Consider the following 15,408-nt stretch of genomic DNA (forward strand, 5'->3'; position numbering starts at 1 on the left):
AATTAGGAACATACTCTATGCTAGGGATGTGATCTCAACACCAACTTCCAACCATTCATGGTTGCAACTCAAATTGTGCAAAAGAAAGCCATAAAAGAAATACATGGAAGCACACTCACATAGCTCAAATTATGTAAAGCTAACTTGAATTCTCTTACAAATTCACAATTTCATATATTAAAGCCATTACTCCACATTGTAAAAGCACATAGGAACCATAAAAATCCAACTTTTTCCAAAATGCAACTTAGACCAAAAACCAATCCCAAGCCATTTCTATTATGAATGGCCATGGAAAAAGATTCAAAATTTTAAAAAATTAAAATACCCTTTGGTCCTAATATTCCCAACAACACAAAAGCATGCTCAAACCAAAATTTTATCCATTCTACAAAATTTGGACATCACATTACTTTCTCATTCATTTCAAAATTTGTAAATACATAAGCCTAAACAAGAAATGAGATGAATCAAAGAAGTGGGGCATGTGAGTGTGAAATGTGGGCCTTAGATTCTCACAAACACTTCAACATGGTCATTACCTATGAGATCATCCTGAAATAAAAATTGTATTATTTATCTGAAAAGTCTAATAGAATGGCCTGTTGCCTTCTAACTAGAAGGATTATGCCTTTACTCTCAGAATGAGAAACGGGCAACCAGACCTCTAGAACGAAGGATTTATACAGCTAAATGAAAGTGCAATTAATCTAGATGAGAGATACAATTATTAATCTAAGAAATGAAGAAGCATAGTATAATAAATGGATGCATATTTAAAATCTAAATGATATTACAATGAAAGCAATAAAGCTATGCAAATGTGAGCAAAGTGAGTAAGAATTTCAACATAAGTTCAACGCAAATTCAAATTTTCAACCTCTGTAATGACGAATGGAGAGCTTCTTTTATAGAATCCAAGAGGTGATCAACGGTCAAGATTAATCAGAATAGATGGTCAAGATTGAAGAGGAGAGCCAGTCATAAAGGAAAATTCCTCAAGAAAAGGGAGTTAATTGGTTGCCTTTGAGTGATAAAAGGAGTTAATTGGTTCTTTTTTGAGTGATAAAAGTAGTTAACTAGTTCCTTTTTGACACCTAGGTCAAGTAGCGATTATCAGAATTAGAATTGCCAAGTAAAATAGGACTTAGGAATAACTGAATAAACCAAAGTTGGTTAATATGGCAATGTGCCAATTTTGGGGTATTACATTTGCCCCTCTTTGAATGAATGTGTGAGCAACACATTTGATTCAAAGAAATTAGAAGTATAGATTAAGAAATGAGATTGGTTCTAAAATTGATGATACAGAGACCAATTGATTAGCTTTTAAAGGTTATCTCCAGAATGAAACTTAACCTTAAGGGATCCAAATAGAACACCTAGATACCAAAGTTGATTGCATAAAGATTGTCAAATTTTATAGAATTATTCCTAGAACGAGACTGAACTCTCAAGAGTCAGGGTTTAGACTATCCCGATACCTGTCCATTAAAAGATGAAAAGATTAAAGACAATTCATAGAATTATCCCTAGAAAGAGGCTTAATCCTTAGCAAAAGTTAGGATTATCTCTAGATCAAAGCTTAATCTTTAGCAAGAATTTGGAATTATCTCTAGAATAGAGCTTAATCCCCCAGAGTCTAGATAGCACACCAAAATAATGGTCCATGAAAGATAGTAAGATCCAATCATGAGTCATAGAATCATCTTTAGAATGAGGCTTGATCCTCAAGAGTCAAGGCTTAGACTGTCTCAATACCTGTCTATCAAACTCTGACCAGAAATGTTATAAGATGTGATCAGCTAATCAAAAGATGAGATAGATAACATAGATGCTAGATAGAAGGGAGAAAGATACCCCGAGTGATGAGGACATAAGATTTAGATTGAGTTAAAATATAGATTCAATGATGTAATCATCTAGGCCCCTTGGGAGCAAAATTGAAAGATGACACACTAGAAATGTGATGTAGTGCAGTATGTTAAAAGATACTGAAGAAATATGAGGTTTAGAAGAACATAAAAGAGATCAGAATGATTAGAAGAAATATAGAAGAGATCAAAGCAATCTAAAGAAATATAGAAGAGATTAGAATGATCAAAAGAATATAGAAGAGATTAGAATGATCTAAAGAAAAATAGAGGAGATCGAAATGATCAAATTTTTTTAGAAGAGATCAAAATGATATGAAGAAATATAGAAGAGATTAGAATAATTAGAAGAATTTAGAAGATATTAGAATGATCTGAAGAAATATAAAAGAGATTAGAATGATCTAAAGAAATATAGAAGAGATTAACACAATCAAAAGAAATATAGAATCCAATTTGAAGTGATTTCGAGGTCTAAAGGACCAATTTTGACCAAGTTTGACTTTTTCTAGAAATTTTAGAAAGTTTGAAGAAAGTGTGATTTGAAAAGATTTCAAGATTTACAAAGTATCAAAAAAATGGACTGCATAAGTGTTCGATCATGTCAGTCTCAAAATTTTAAAATGTGATTTTGAACTGTTTAAGTGTGTCAAATTTTGAATTCAATCTCGAAAATGGATTCAAAGTAGTCAAAGTAGCCAAGAGGGTGATTAATCAATCGTTTGTGTAGTCATGAAGAAACATGATACTTTGAAGAAGCCAAAAATCCCACATCACAAAGGATGCAAGTAAATCAATGATCAAACTTATGCAAGAAAAATATGCAATGCAACCATATGCTAGATGCAACCTTAAACTAGATGCAACCCAAGGTCTAGTTACCAAGCTTCAAAAATTTTCATCACTGAGCATATAGAGAAACCCCATACATCATACAATTCCCACTGATATTGCAATCATGGAAATATGAATAGGACATATGTTCTAGTTTTGTCTGGATTAAATGTAATCATTCGTGGCACAAGAAGCCAGAATGACCAGAACATTTTTCCCTTTTAAAATAGCAAGTGAACATAAGCATCAGAGCATAAATGCTAGGATGACCAAAATGTTTCTTGCATGCAGACACACTAGACACATGGGAGATCCCTCTTATGCTAAGTAATCAGTAAGTATTCTGTCCGCAACAACACTTGTATCTGTAACCTAAGACAAAAGTTTCCATATATACTTGCAATGACTTGTACGTTCACTTAGCAGGATGAGTGTCAATATTTATTGTAGCATAAAGAGTTCACTCCAACAAGCAAGGAGAAGAACCAACCTCATTGATTTATCCATATAAAAGGAGTCGAGGTACATATGACCATCCAATACAAGATGGAGGCTCTTATAGTGGACACCACATTTATATGTATGCCTCAAATCATTGGAACTAAACCACAAATAGAAAGAAAAGAAAAGATCATGCCCCCAATCCTTACTTCTTTAGTCAAAAATTACATCATTGAGTTGCTCAAGGAGACATGATAAAGCAAAAGCAAAGAAAACAAAGAAAAGCTCAATACATCCAAAACAAATTCATCTTTTCTAGTTCAATTTTCATGTTATAGGATTGATGTCAAGTGTCAATGTTCAAAACATATATGGAAGAAATCTCTTCAGTAGGAGGTTGATAGTAGATAGACATATTTAGAATAATTGGTGACTAAATTCAAAGAGGAATCTTCAATAAGAAGAACCTTGATAGTAAATTGAGTGACAATAGACAAACATAGTTAGAACAACTAGTGACTAGCATGAGAGATGTTTCATGAGAGGAATCTCTAAGTGACACTAGCGACAGTAGACAACCGTACTTAGAATAATTGGTGACTGAAGTGAGAGATGTTATATGAGATGAATCTCTAAGCGACACTAGCGATAGTAGACAGACACATTTAAAACAACTGGTGACTGACACAAGAGATGTTCTATGAGAGGAATCTCTAAGTGACACTTGTGATAGTAGATAGACACAGTTAGAAAAACTGGTGACTGACATGAGAGACTCCTATGACATTGCAGGGGTTGCCCCCAAGTTATGACAATATTCAATTCATGGATACATGAGTGAAAGCATGAAATAAAAGTAGGAAAGCAACTGGTACAAGAGCCATAAGATGCATTGTGAGATATAGCAGTTAAACAAGAGGTGCATGTTTACCAGATTTTCACCTTCTTGGTAGAGATTCTATTTTTTTGCTACCACGATGCCTATTTCTAGGTTTTCACCAATGACACTTTTCTTGTTTTTCAATTTTTTTTTGTATTTTCTTCGTTTTAAATTTTTTTTTTGTATTTTTGAATCTTTCAATTTTTTTGGTATTACTAAGGTGCCTATTGCAAGGTTTTAACCAGGTTAATAATTTTTTAAAGACTTTTTGCAATTTTAAGATTTTTTTTAGGACATTTAAATATATACATAGAGCTTCTGAGATCAAATCAACTATAGAACCACTTTAGGTGGAGAGTTTTGATGAGCTCCTTGAGTGCCTCTCCCTCAGCTATAGAAAGTTGGTAAGTACTAGATCCAAACACTATAGTGACTATGTACAGACCAAGCCAGTTGGGTTTGAACTTCCCCTTTTATACTCATTGCTAATTCTTAGGGTTTTCTCTCAGAATGAGATCACCTAGTTGGAAGTCACATGGCTTAACTTTCTTATTGTAACTTCTAAACATACACTATTGATAAGCTTGGAGATGATCGCACACCACTTGCCAATGTTCATCTAATAATTCTAGCTCTTGAAGCTGAGATATTATATAGTCTTCATCAATGATGAGGCCCTTTATGGCGATTCTCAAAGTAGGAATCTCAACCTCAATGGGAAGCATAAAATCTACTCCATATACTAAAGCAAAGGGTGTTGTACCCGTTGGAGTTTTGATACTTGTTCTATAAGCCCATAAAGCTAGATTAATTTGAAGGTGCCAGCCCCTTCCATATTTACTAACTATGTGATGAAAAATCTTAAGGATCACTTTGTTTGATGATTCTGCTTGACCATTACCCTGGGGGTAATAAATAGAAGACTAATGTTGTGTGATTCTAAACCTTTTACATAACTCCTTAAGATCTTTGTTTTTAAACTATCCTTCATTTTCAGTAATAATGGAGGAAGGTACACCATACCTACATATGATGTAATTCATAATGAACAAAGCTACACTTTTGCTATTTGCTATGGAAAGAGGGACTACCTCTACCCACTTAGTGAAGTATTCTATAGCAGTAATGATAAACTTATGTCCATTTGAAGAAGATGGGTGAATTTGACCCATGAGATCAAAGGGCCACTGTTGAAATGGACATAGTGTAACAAATGGAATTAGATCTCTAGCTAGAGCGTGAATTAGATTCCCATGGATCTAACATTTCTTATAGGATTTAGCATATTTGATTGCCTCTTGCTCCATGTTCGGCCAATAGTAACCAACTCTAATAAGTTTATGAGCTAGTGTGAAGCCATTTGAGTGAGATCCACTAATACCCTCATGTACATCTACTAATGCATATTTGGACTCATCGGCCTCTAGATACCTAAGGAGTGTTTTGTCGAGACCTCTCCTAAACAAGTCATCAACAATAATACCATACCATGAAGTATTACGAATAAGGTGACGTCCTTCATTCCGGGTTAGATTGTTTGGAATGGTTTGGTCACATAAGTAAGAGTATATGTGGTGGTAGTGAGATGATTTGTGTCCTAAAATAGAATAGATCATCCTAGATTTGGGAGAGTCATAAGCAGAGTAACATTTCCTCTAGGAACTCGTATCAGAGATCATTTTTTGGCATCTATAACAAGGAAGCAAGAGTAGCCATGGCATCAACCACTTTGTTGTCTACCTGAGGATTCTATTGAAAAGTGATGTGAGCAAAGTATTTCTTCAAGTCAACCACCATGCATTTATAAGGAATCAATTTCACATCCTTTGTCTGATATACATCATTAAACTGGTTGATTATAAGCTATGAATCACCAAAGATGTTTAATTGATCCACTCTCCATTCAACTGCAATCTTCATGCCATTAATGAGAGCTTCATACTCTGTGATATTATTTGTACAAGGAAATACAATCTTGTATGCCTTAGGTAGTGAGCACCTTTGTGGTGTGATGAACAAGAGTCCAACACCTAATCCTTGTTGTGTGAATGAACCATCGAAGAACATCATCCAAGTTTGATGTGTAATTATTAGAATTGATTCATTAATAAAGTCAATGTTGAGTGGAAGAGTACTCTCGTGCTTCTACTAACTGATTAGTAATTGCTTGTCCTTTGATAGCCTTTCATTCAACATACTGAATGTCAAACTTGCCTATAATCATGACCCACTTAGCTAATCTTCCCATTAGAGCTACCTTGCTGAGTAAGTACTTTAGTGGATCAATTTTAGCAACAAGTCACGTAGTATGAGCAAGCATGTAGTGTCTCAACTTTTGAGAAGAAAAGACAACTTCCAAGCAAGCTTTCTCAATGATGCTATAATTCATTTCATAAGAAATCAGTGTGTGACTTAGATATTAGATAGCTCTTTCCTTGTTATCATTATCTTCTTGGGCTAGCAAGATACCCAAAGATGATTTTGTTGCTAAAATATACAAGATAAGAGGCTTCCTATGAATAGGAGGCATCAAGTTCGGTGGATTAGCAAGGTATTGCTTTATCTGTATGAAGCTCTACTTGCAATCTTGACGCCAGTTGTATTTCACACCTTTATGTAGCATCTTGGTAAAAGGTTGTGACCTATCTATGAGCTGTGAGATGAATTTGTGGATGGATTGAAGTATTCCTAAGCCCTCATTTGACTAATATTATGAGGTGGAGGCATGTCCATAATTGCTTGAACTTTCTTTAGATCAACCTCAATTCCTTTTGTAGACATAATGTAGCCAAGTAGTTTCCTAGATGTCACACCAAATGCACACTTCTTGGGGTTAAGTCTCAAACTAAAATTTTCCATGCAATCTAGGATAGGTCCCAAATCTTGAAGGTGAGTGTTGCATTTTTCACTCTTAACTAGGGTATCATCAACATAGTCCTCCATTGTTTTATGCATCGTGTCATGAAAAATTGTAGTAACTACCCTCTAATATGTAGCACTAGCATTTTTCAAGCTAGATGGCATCAAATTCTAGTAGAAAGTTCCCCATGCACAAGTGAAAGTAGTCTTTTCTTAATCTTTCAATGTAATTTTGATCTGATTATAACTAGAAAATCTATCCATGAGTGAGCACATTTCAGATCCTACAGTCATATCCACTATCATATCAATGTTGGAGAGTGGAAAATCATCCTTTGGACATGCTAAGTTCATATCTCAAAAATCTATACAAACTTAGATAGATTTATCATGATTGGAGACAGGAACAATGTTTGATATCCATTCAAAGAAATCAATAGCTCGGATGAAACCAGCTTCAAAAGCTTTTCCAGTTCAACTTTGACAATCAATGCAACATGAAGATGCATTTTTTTGAGTTTTTGTTTGATTGGTTTAACTCCTAGCGTGATGGATAAGTGATGTATTATGAGATCAGGATCTAATCCTGACATGTCTAAATATGTCCATGCAAAGTTTATCTTTTTCTTTTGGAAGAAGGCAATGAATTCTTCCTTTTCCTCCAGAGACAATGACTATGCAAGATGCATCATGTGAGGATGTTCTTCTGTTCCCATGTTGATTGGCTATGTTGGCTCTATCAACACTAATGATCTTTCCTAAAAATGACTAGGAAGTGCATCAAATATCTCATCTACAGGTGCCTCAGAGAGGTTTTCACCCTTGGATATGTCTTTTGTTTTTACTTTTTTAGGTTTTGATACTGCCACAATGTGGTATTCACCATTGGACCTTTTATTTCTTTTCTTTTTTTTTGTATGATTGAGATATTTGATGTCAGCTTTAGTCATGTTGACACTTTTTTCACTAGTAGAAGATGTTACAGGTTTGACAATGTTTAAGTAATAGGCAAGAGTAGTCATTTTGGAATGTAGGGACTTCGCTAGATGCATTAGAATTATAGTCTATGAGCTTAGGGTAGGTGAGTGAAAGAGAAGTGATGGTTCAATAACATTCATAGTATAATCATCAAATGCTCGAACAAATAATTTGAGACCTAGAGTGGCTTTGTCCATAAGTGTGTTCAAATATCTCTGAATTCTAACTTCATTAATCAAAGACTCAATGACACCAGTTGGATAAGACTCATCCAACCTAACCCTAGATGCTTCACCTACTTTGAGGAAGTTTTTATAGACATGAACTTGATCTATATCTTTGTCTATAGTTGCCTCTGAGAGAGTCAAATTCATATTCCTTAGAATCTGTGCTACATGATGATAGACTATAAAATTCCCGAATAGTGATATGGTCAAACTCTCCTTAATCATTTAGATTTTTACAAAGATACTCAATGTGCAAAGCATGACTAGACTCTTCTGGTTCTTATTGGGTATTATGTGAATTAGTAGTATCATCAGAAGAATCACCATCACCATCCATGGTGCTAATACTTGGTAAAAAATATTAGGTTTAGCAAAGAATTTAGAAAGATAATTAGGAATGGGATATAAATAAGAATCCTCATCATCAACATCATCTTCATGATTATCAGACTCAACTTGTGATCCCTAGATGGGAGGGAATCTTCTTGAAGCCTAGACTAGATGTATCTCGGTTCCTCCTAGCTATCACTTTGACCAGATCAATTAGACCATTTTTATTGCATACAATAGGACTAGTTCCCTTGTAGCCAAACCATTTCATGAGTTTAAGACCCAGACCATACTTCTCTTGAGTAATTTCACGAGACTATTCTGTGAGGTCAACTGGAGTTTCTTCTTTATAGATCCATGCAGCAATAGCTCTATTTTCACTTTCCTCCTCAAGAGGGACAATAGCTTTGACAAATGTACCAATATACATGGTTTGAGGTTTCAACACAAAAGATCTCTTTGCTTCAGAGGGTCTCCCATAATGACGGGGAGATTCAAGAAGAGATGTCAATGATAGAATAGGTTCCATTTGATATTCACCCATTCTAGTTTCTTTCAGCTTTAGTGACTTCTCGGTTTGCTTTAACTTCTTATCATGATAATCTGTAGACTCTCTATTAGTAGGTATGAAGTTTACAAAAGATTTTAGCATGTTACAAGTATAGCTAGTACTTGTAGGTATAGTGACTTCAGAGCCATGAAATTGGAATTTTATGCATTGATGATAAGTGGAAGGTACAACATGCATCTCATGTATCCATGGTCTTCCTAGAAGAATATTGTAAGATAAGGGAATGTCCAAGACTTGACAAGTGACATCCCTTTCAACAAGACCAACTTGGAGAGGTGACACAACAAGACCCAAAGATTTTTGCTCAACTTTTTCATACGCTTTGATAGTTATCTTGCATTGAGGGTCAATAGACTCTTTAGAATATTCTAATTGTTTAAGAAAAGTAGCAGAGATAGTATTCAAACTAGCTCCATTATCGACAAACACATGTCAGACACATTTCTAGTGTATCATAACCTCAATGTATAGAGGTTGATTATGTGGGTGATTCAATCAATTGTTGTCTTCCTCAGAGAAAGTCATAGTAAGGTGAAGTCAGATGACCTACCATAGATTAGAACCTTTTAATATCAAGATCTTGAGGGACACTTGCCTTAGTGAGGGCTTTGTCAAGAATCTACCTATGAGCAGGAAAGATTTTGAGTAGTTCAAAGATCATGATTTGAGCATTTGTTTGCTGTAACTGATCAAGTATACTATAACTAGAAAGTTTTGTTCCTTTGCTATATGGACCAACAAGAAGTATATCTTTGTGTTGTTCTATCTTTGGAGCAGAAGGCATGGGCGCTTTGAGTACTAACTTGGCACGAGAATGCATAATAGCATTGGCACAAGTTTGTGATGACTCACTATTAGATGTGTTGGAAGTAGGGCCCCTTAAGACAAATGGTGTCTTAGGTTTAGTTTTGTCTTGTTTACCCTTGATGGTGATAATGTCATAATACTCAACACCTACTGGTTTAACCATATGGACTATGTCATCATCATTGTTAGAGTATGTATAGTTGACCTTGTTGTTAGGCTTTGGTTTCAAGTTTTATCCTTTTTCATATTGAGGGAATGGCTCCTTGAAAGCCTTGTGATTTGAGTTCTTGTTATGTCCATCAACAACAATGTCACCATCATCAATTAGATCTTGGATTTTGTGATGCAAGTTGATATAGTTACTAGTATTGTGACCTTTGTTTTGATGGTATTCACAAGATGGATTTTCATTCCACCATGGTGGTTGTGGTTGCGGATCATAAGGACAGGAATTGTCCAACAGAGAAATGAGTTTTTTTTGTAACAAGGTCTTGTAAACCATGTCCAAAGGTTCACCAAGAGGTGTAAAATCTTGTTTAGGGCATGTAGCCTATGATTTCCTTGGTTTGTTCTTAGATTTCTTATTGTTAGGAGGAGTTTTCTCAACATTCTTGGATGCTTTGAGATAATTTTTAAGATTGAACACTACCTTGGTAGGTTTAGGAGTAATGTAATCAACAACTCTATCATGTACAACCTCTCAATTTTTGTTCACATATCTAGACTTCTCTTTATTAGAGGTTGACCCTTGTTTAGTGTCCTTTTGAAGGTTTATTTTATGCTTGTTTACCATAAATTCCTTTATCCAAATATCTTGCGTGACCATGTCTTCGAAGGTACGTGGACCTTGAAGTTGAACTCTATACCCAAAATTAGGTAGGAGGTTATCCATAAAGATGTCAAGTTTCTTTTCTTCCGAGATTTTGCATGAGTATTTGGTGTAAAGTTGTCTCCATCTTTCAAGGAATGTGAGGAAAGGTTCCACAATTCTTTGTTTGAGTTTGCACGAGTCTCAAATGTTAACTAGGTGTTGTATGTTGTGAGAGTAATGTTGGACAAACAAGTTAGCAATTTCATCAATTGTTTTGATACCCATAGGTAAGTGTGAGAACCACTCCATAGCCTAACCACCTAGACTTCTTGGAAATAGATGCATGATGCAGGAGCATCCAGAGGTATAAGGGCAATCCTATGTCACCCAAAAAAATGTACTTAGACTTAGTTTTTGTTTCATGTGTTTTCATTTTTGGATACCCATTTGGGCCAAATAAAGGTTCCAATTCTCACAGTTCCACTATCAGTGTTCGTGTAAATCCTGAAAAAATAGGAGTATGTAATTGAGCCATCATTTTGGCAAAGTAGGAGGTGTAAATTTTCTAGATGAATGTAATTATAATTTAGAGCATTCTAGAAAAAGAATCAAGTCAAAAGGCCCCACGGTTTGAAAGTTATTGCAGTTTTTCGAGTTGTGGAGACCTCCTAAGAATGCTTCAAAGTTAGGTTAGGGGCATTAAATGACCTCAAAAAGGGCCAAAAAATGGGGGATGAGCATAGCTTGTCAATAGGGCTATAGAGTGCTTTGAGAGCTTTCTGAAAATGTAAACGGTTTGTCAATCAGAGCTACGGTTCAAAAGTTATGCCTCCCAGAAGTTCGGTTATCATTTCTGGATTCTTCTAGATTTGCGTCGACTTCTAACACAGCTTTTGGAACCTTCTATTTCATTGGTGGATGCCTACTAGCACTTTCTAGAATGTACTCCTAGTCTTAACCCTTTGGGGTCTATTTAAGGGGATTTCTGGCATTGTAAAAGGCAGTTCGGAGTGGAGTTTGAGAAGAGGTACTGAAAGGAGAAATTATCTCCACATTTATGCTATTGTAAGCCCTTAGGGCATGTTTTGAAGTTTATTTTCTTTGTACTGAATGTACTAGCTTATTTTTTTCAGTTAATACAATTTCCCTTTTCGGTTGTTTCCATTCTATTCTTGGGTTGTGTCCCCATCAAGTGGTATCAGAGCTGGTTTTCCTGAGTGTGTAGACAGAGGGCCGACTGTGAGGCAGTTTGCACCAGGACTGTGTGGTTGTGGGTTTGAGTCAAGAAGATGCCTCCATGAAGAGAGCATGGCGAAAGGGCCAGAGCTATTAATCTCGAGGAGGTTAGAGCCCTTCAAAGGCAGGTACACGCATTGCAGGAGGAGCTCCGTAGAGGAGCAACTGTGGCCGTAGGTGATGAAAGTGAAGATGACAACGAAGAAGATGAAGTTGGACCAGAAGGGGAATTTGACAGAGAAGTTCTAAAACATGCAGAAGAAAGGCTTTTTAGGGCCATTACTAAGTTTGGGAAAAGACCTACAATTGAAGTGGGTGTATTTTCAGGAAATCTAAAACCAGATGAGTTGATCGATTGGATCAATGAACTGGAAGAATACTTTGAGTATGAGGATATCAGGGACCTAGATAGGGTTAAGTTTGCAAAGGCCAAACTGAAAGGCCATGCCAAAATCTAGTGGCAAGAGGTCCAATTGGAAAGAAATAGAAGAGGAAAGGAGAAGATCACAAGGTGGGATCGCATGGTGGACAAATTGAAGAAGTAGTTCATCCCTGTGGACTACGAGCTTGATTTGTTTAAGAAGATGCATGCGTTAAAGAAAGTAGGAAGATTAGTCCAAGAATATACAGAGGAGTTTTACCAACTCTTGATTAGAGTAGGGCATGCAGAAGAAAATAAGGAGAAGGTTGCTCATTATATCAGTGGGTTGTGACCTAGCATCCAGGAGGAATTAAGTCTGGTAAGAATGACCAGCATTGAAGAGGCATACCAGTTTGCCCTACGAGTTGAAGAGAAGCTGAATAAAAGGTTTGAAGGAAGACAAAGAGGGTGCAGTCAAGGAGGAAGGGGAAGCGATAGATCATCTGGAGGCCACAATGAAACCCAAAAGAAAAATGAAGATGTGGGTACTAGTAGGAACCAGAGGAATGAGGGTTTCAACCGCTCCCATGATCAAGACTTTGGAAATCAGAGAGGAAGAGGTAGAGGACATGGACAAGGAAGAGGAGGCTTCCATGGTACCTATTTCCATTGCAATGAAGAAGGTCATCATGCCTTTGAATGCCCTCAATGACAAGGAAGGACAGATAGGAGAGCTGAGGGTCAAGCTAGGGTTGCTCATGTGGATGAGGATGCACAATCATCACATTCAGAGCATGCAGAAAGAGGAGAGACCTTGGTAAATGAAAGAGTCCTACTAAGTGGTGAGATTGAACCAGGACAACGAAGGAGTTTGTTCTGTACCAGATGCAAGTGTGAGGATAAATGTTGTGACGTGATCATTAATGGTGGTAGCACTGATAACTTGGTATCAGAAGAGATGGTCTCTAAGCTGAAGCTCAAGAGGGAGAAACATCCCCAGCCCTATCGGATTGCTTGGGTAAAAGATGATCATAAGGTCCTGGTAAGTGAACAATGTTTAGTGAAATTACCATGATGAAGTTCTTTGTGATGTTATTTCGATGGATGTTTTCCATCTATTGTTGGGTAGACCATGGCAGTTTGATAGACACGCAGTACATGATGGACATGCAAACACATACTCTCTGACAAAGGATGGAGTTCGCCACAAATTGAAGCCCATGAAAAAGGAAGGTGAAAAGGTATGTAGCAGTGCTAGGATTTGTCTTGTTGATGGAAGGAAGTTTTTAGATGGCATGAAACATCAACATATGTGCTATGCTTTGATTCCTAGTAAAGATAAAGAAGGTAGTAGTGAAATACCACTTGAAGTTTCAGATTTACTAGGGGAATTTGGAGATATTATCTCTGATAATGTTCCAGATGGATTGCCACTAGTAAGGCAAATTAGTCATCAAATAGATCCGATTCTAGGAGCTAGTTTACCTAACAAGGCTGCTCACAGGATGACTCCTACTAAAACAGAGGAGCTAAACAGATAGGTTCAGGAGCTATTGAGGAAGGGCTTGATTCGAGAGAGCCCGAGTCCATGTGCAGTACCTGTAGTACTCGCACCAAAGAAGGATGGAGAGTGGAGGATGTGTACAGATTCTCTAGCTATAAATAGGATAACCATCAAGTACCGATTTCCTTTGCCAAGGATGGATGATCTTATGGACTGCTTGAGTGGAGCTCAGTACTTCAAAAAGATAGATCTGAAGAGTGGTTATCACCAGATACGGATTCGAGAAGGAGATGAGTGGAAAAAAACCTTCAAGACCAAGGAGGGTCTTTATGAGTGGTTAGTCATGCCCTTTGGATTGATGAATGCCTCAAGCACCTTCATGAGGCTCATGAATGAGGTACTTAAGAAGTTCTTGGGAAAATTTGTTATTGTTTATTTGGATGATGTTTTAATTTTCAGCAAGACTTTGGAAGAACATTTACTGCATATTCATAGTCTCCTTGAAAGGCTAAGGGAAGAGAAACTGTTAATTAATCTGAAGAAGTGTATCTTTGCAAAAAGGGAGTTAGTCTATTTGGGGTTTGTTATATCACCTGAAGGTCTCAAAATATCCAGAGAAGGTAAAAGCCATCTTGGAATGGCCTACTCCGAGGTCTGCTATTGAGGTAAGATCATTTCATGGTCTGGTTAGTTTTTACAAGAAGTTTATTAAGAATTTTAGTGGCATATGTGCACCCCTAACTGATACAATAAGAGGGGTTAGAAAAGAGTTCAAATGGACTGCAACAACTGCGAGAAGTTTTGAATTGCTGAAGAAGAAGGTAATAGAACAACCTGTGTTGGCACTTCCAAATTTTAGAAAGGTTTTCTAGGTAGATTGTGATGCCAGTGGAAGTGCTATTGGGGCTGTATTAAGCCAAGAAGGTAAGCCTATTGCATATTTTAGTGAAAAATTGAATGATGCAAAGAAGAAGTATTCTGTTTATGATCAAGAGTTCTATGCAATAGTTCAGGCCTTAAAGAAATGGAGGCATTATTTGTTGCCAAAGGAATATTTTTTGTATACTGATCATTAGGCATTATAGTACCTAAATAGCCAAGGTAAATTGAATCAGAGGCATATGAAGTGGGTAGAGTTCTTGCAGAGCTATACATTTGTGTTGAAGCATAGAAGTGGAAAATCTAATAGGGTTGCAGATGCACTAAGTAGGAGACAATTGTTGCTTATAGTAATGCAGGTTGAAGTAGTTGGGTTTGATGAACTCAAGAATTTGTACCCTGAGGATCCTGATTTTGCTGAAGCATGGAAAGCTTGTAAAGAGCCTGTTGCTGTAGATAGAACCAAGTGGTTAGACTATTTGATTTAGGATGGCATGTTGTTCAAGGGTAGTCAATTGTGCATTCCAAGGAGTTCCATGAGGGAAAATTTGATTAAGGAGAAACATAGTGGAGGGATGGCAGGACATTTGTGTCGAGATAAGACCATTGCCATTCTTAGAGAACATTATTTTTGGCCTCAAATTTCACAGAATGTGAAGAAGTTTGTACAGAGTTGCCAGGTTTGTCAAGTTTCCAAGGGGTTTAGTCACAATACTGGCCTATATCAGCCATTGCCTATTCCATCAAGGCCATGGGAGGACATAAGTGTGGATTTTGTTCTTGGATTGCCAAGGAAACAAAGAGGCAATGACTCAG

At 36.6% G+C, this 15,408-nt stretch overlaps 1 pseudogene; it reads left to right on the forward strand.

Annotated features, from left to right (window-relative positions):
* The first annotated feature begins 10,625 nt into the window (after positions 1–10,625).
* Positions 10,626–15,408, forward strand: part of LOC149538413 (spermidine copper dependent amine oxidase 2-like) — a 44,553-nt pseudogene continuing 39,770 nt past the window's right edge.

Source organism: Cupressus sempervirens, chromosome 9 (assembly GCF_028749045.1).
Source record: "Cupressus sempervirens isolate cs-2001-9-10 chromosome 9, ASM2874904v1, whole genome shotgun sequence".
In the NCBI taxonomy this organism is placed as follows: Eukaryota; Viridiplantae; Streptophyta; class Pinopsida; order Cupressales; family Cupressaceae; genus Cupressus; species Cupressus sempervirens.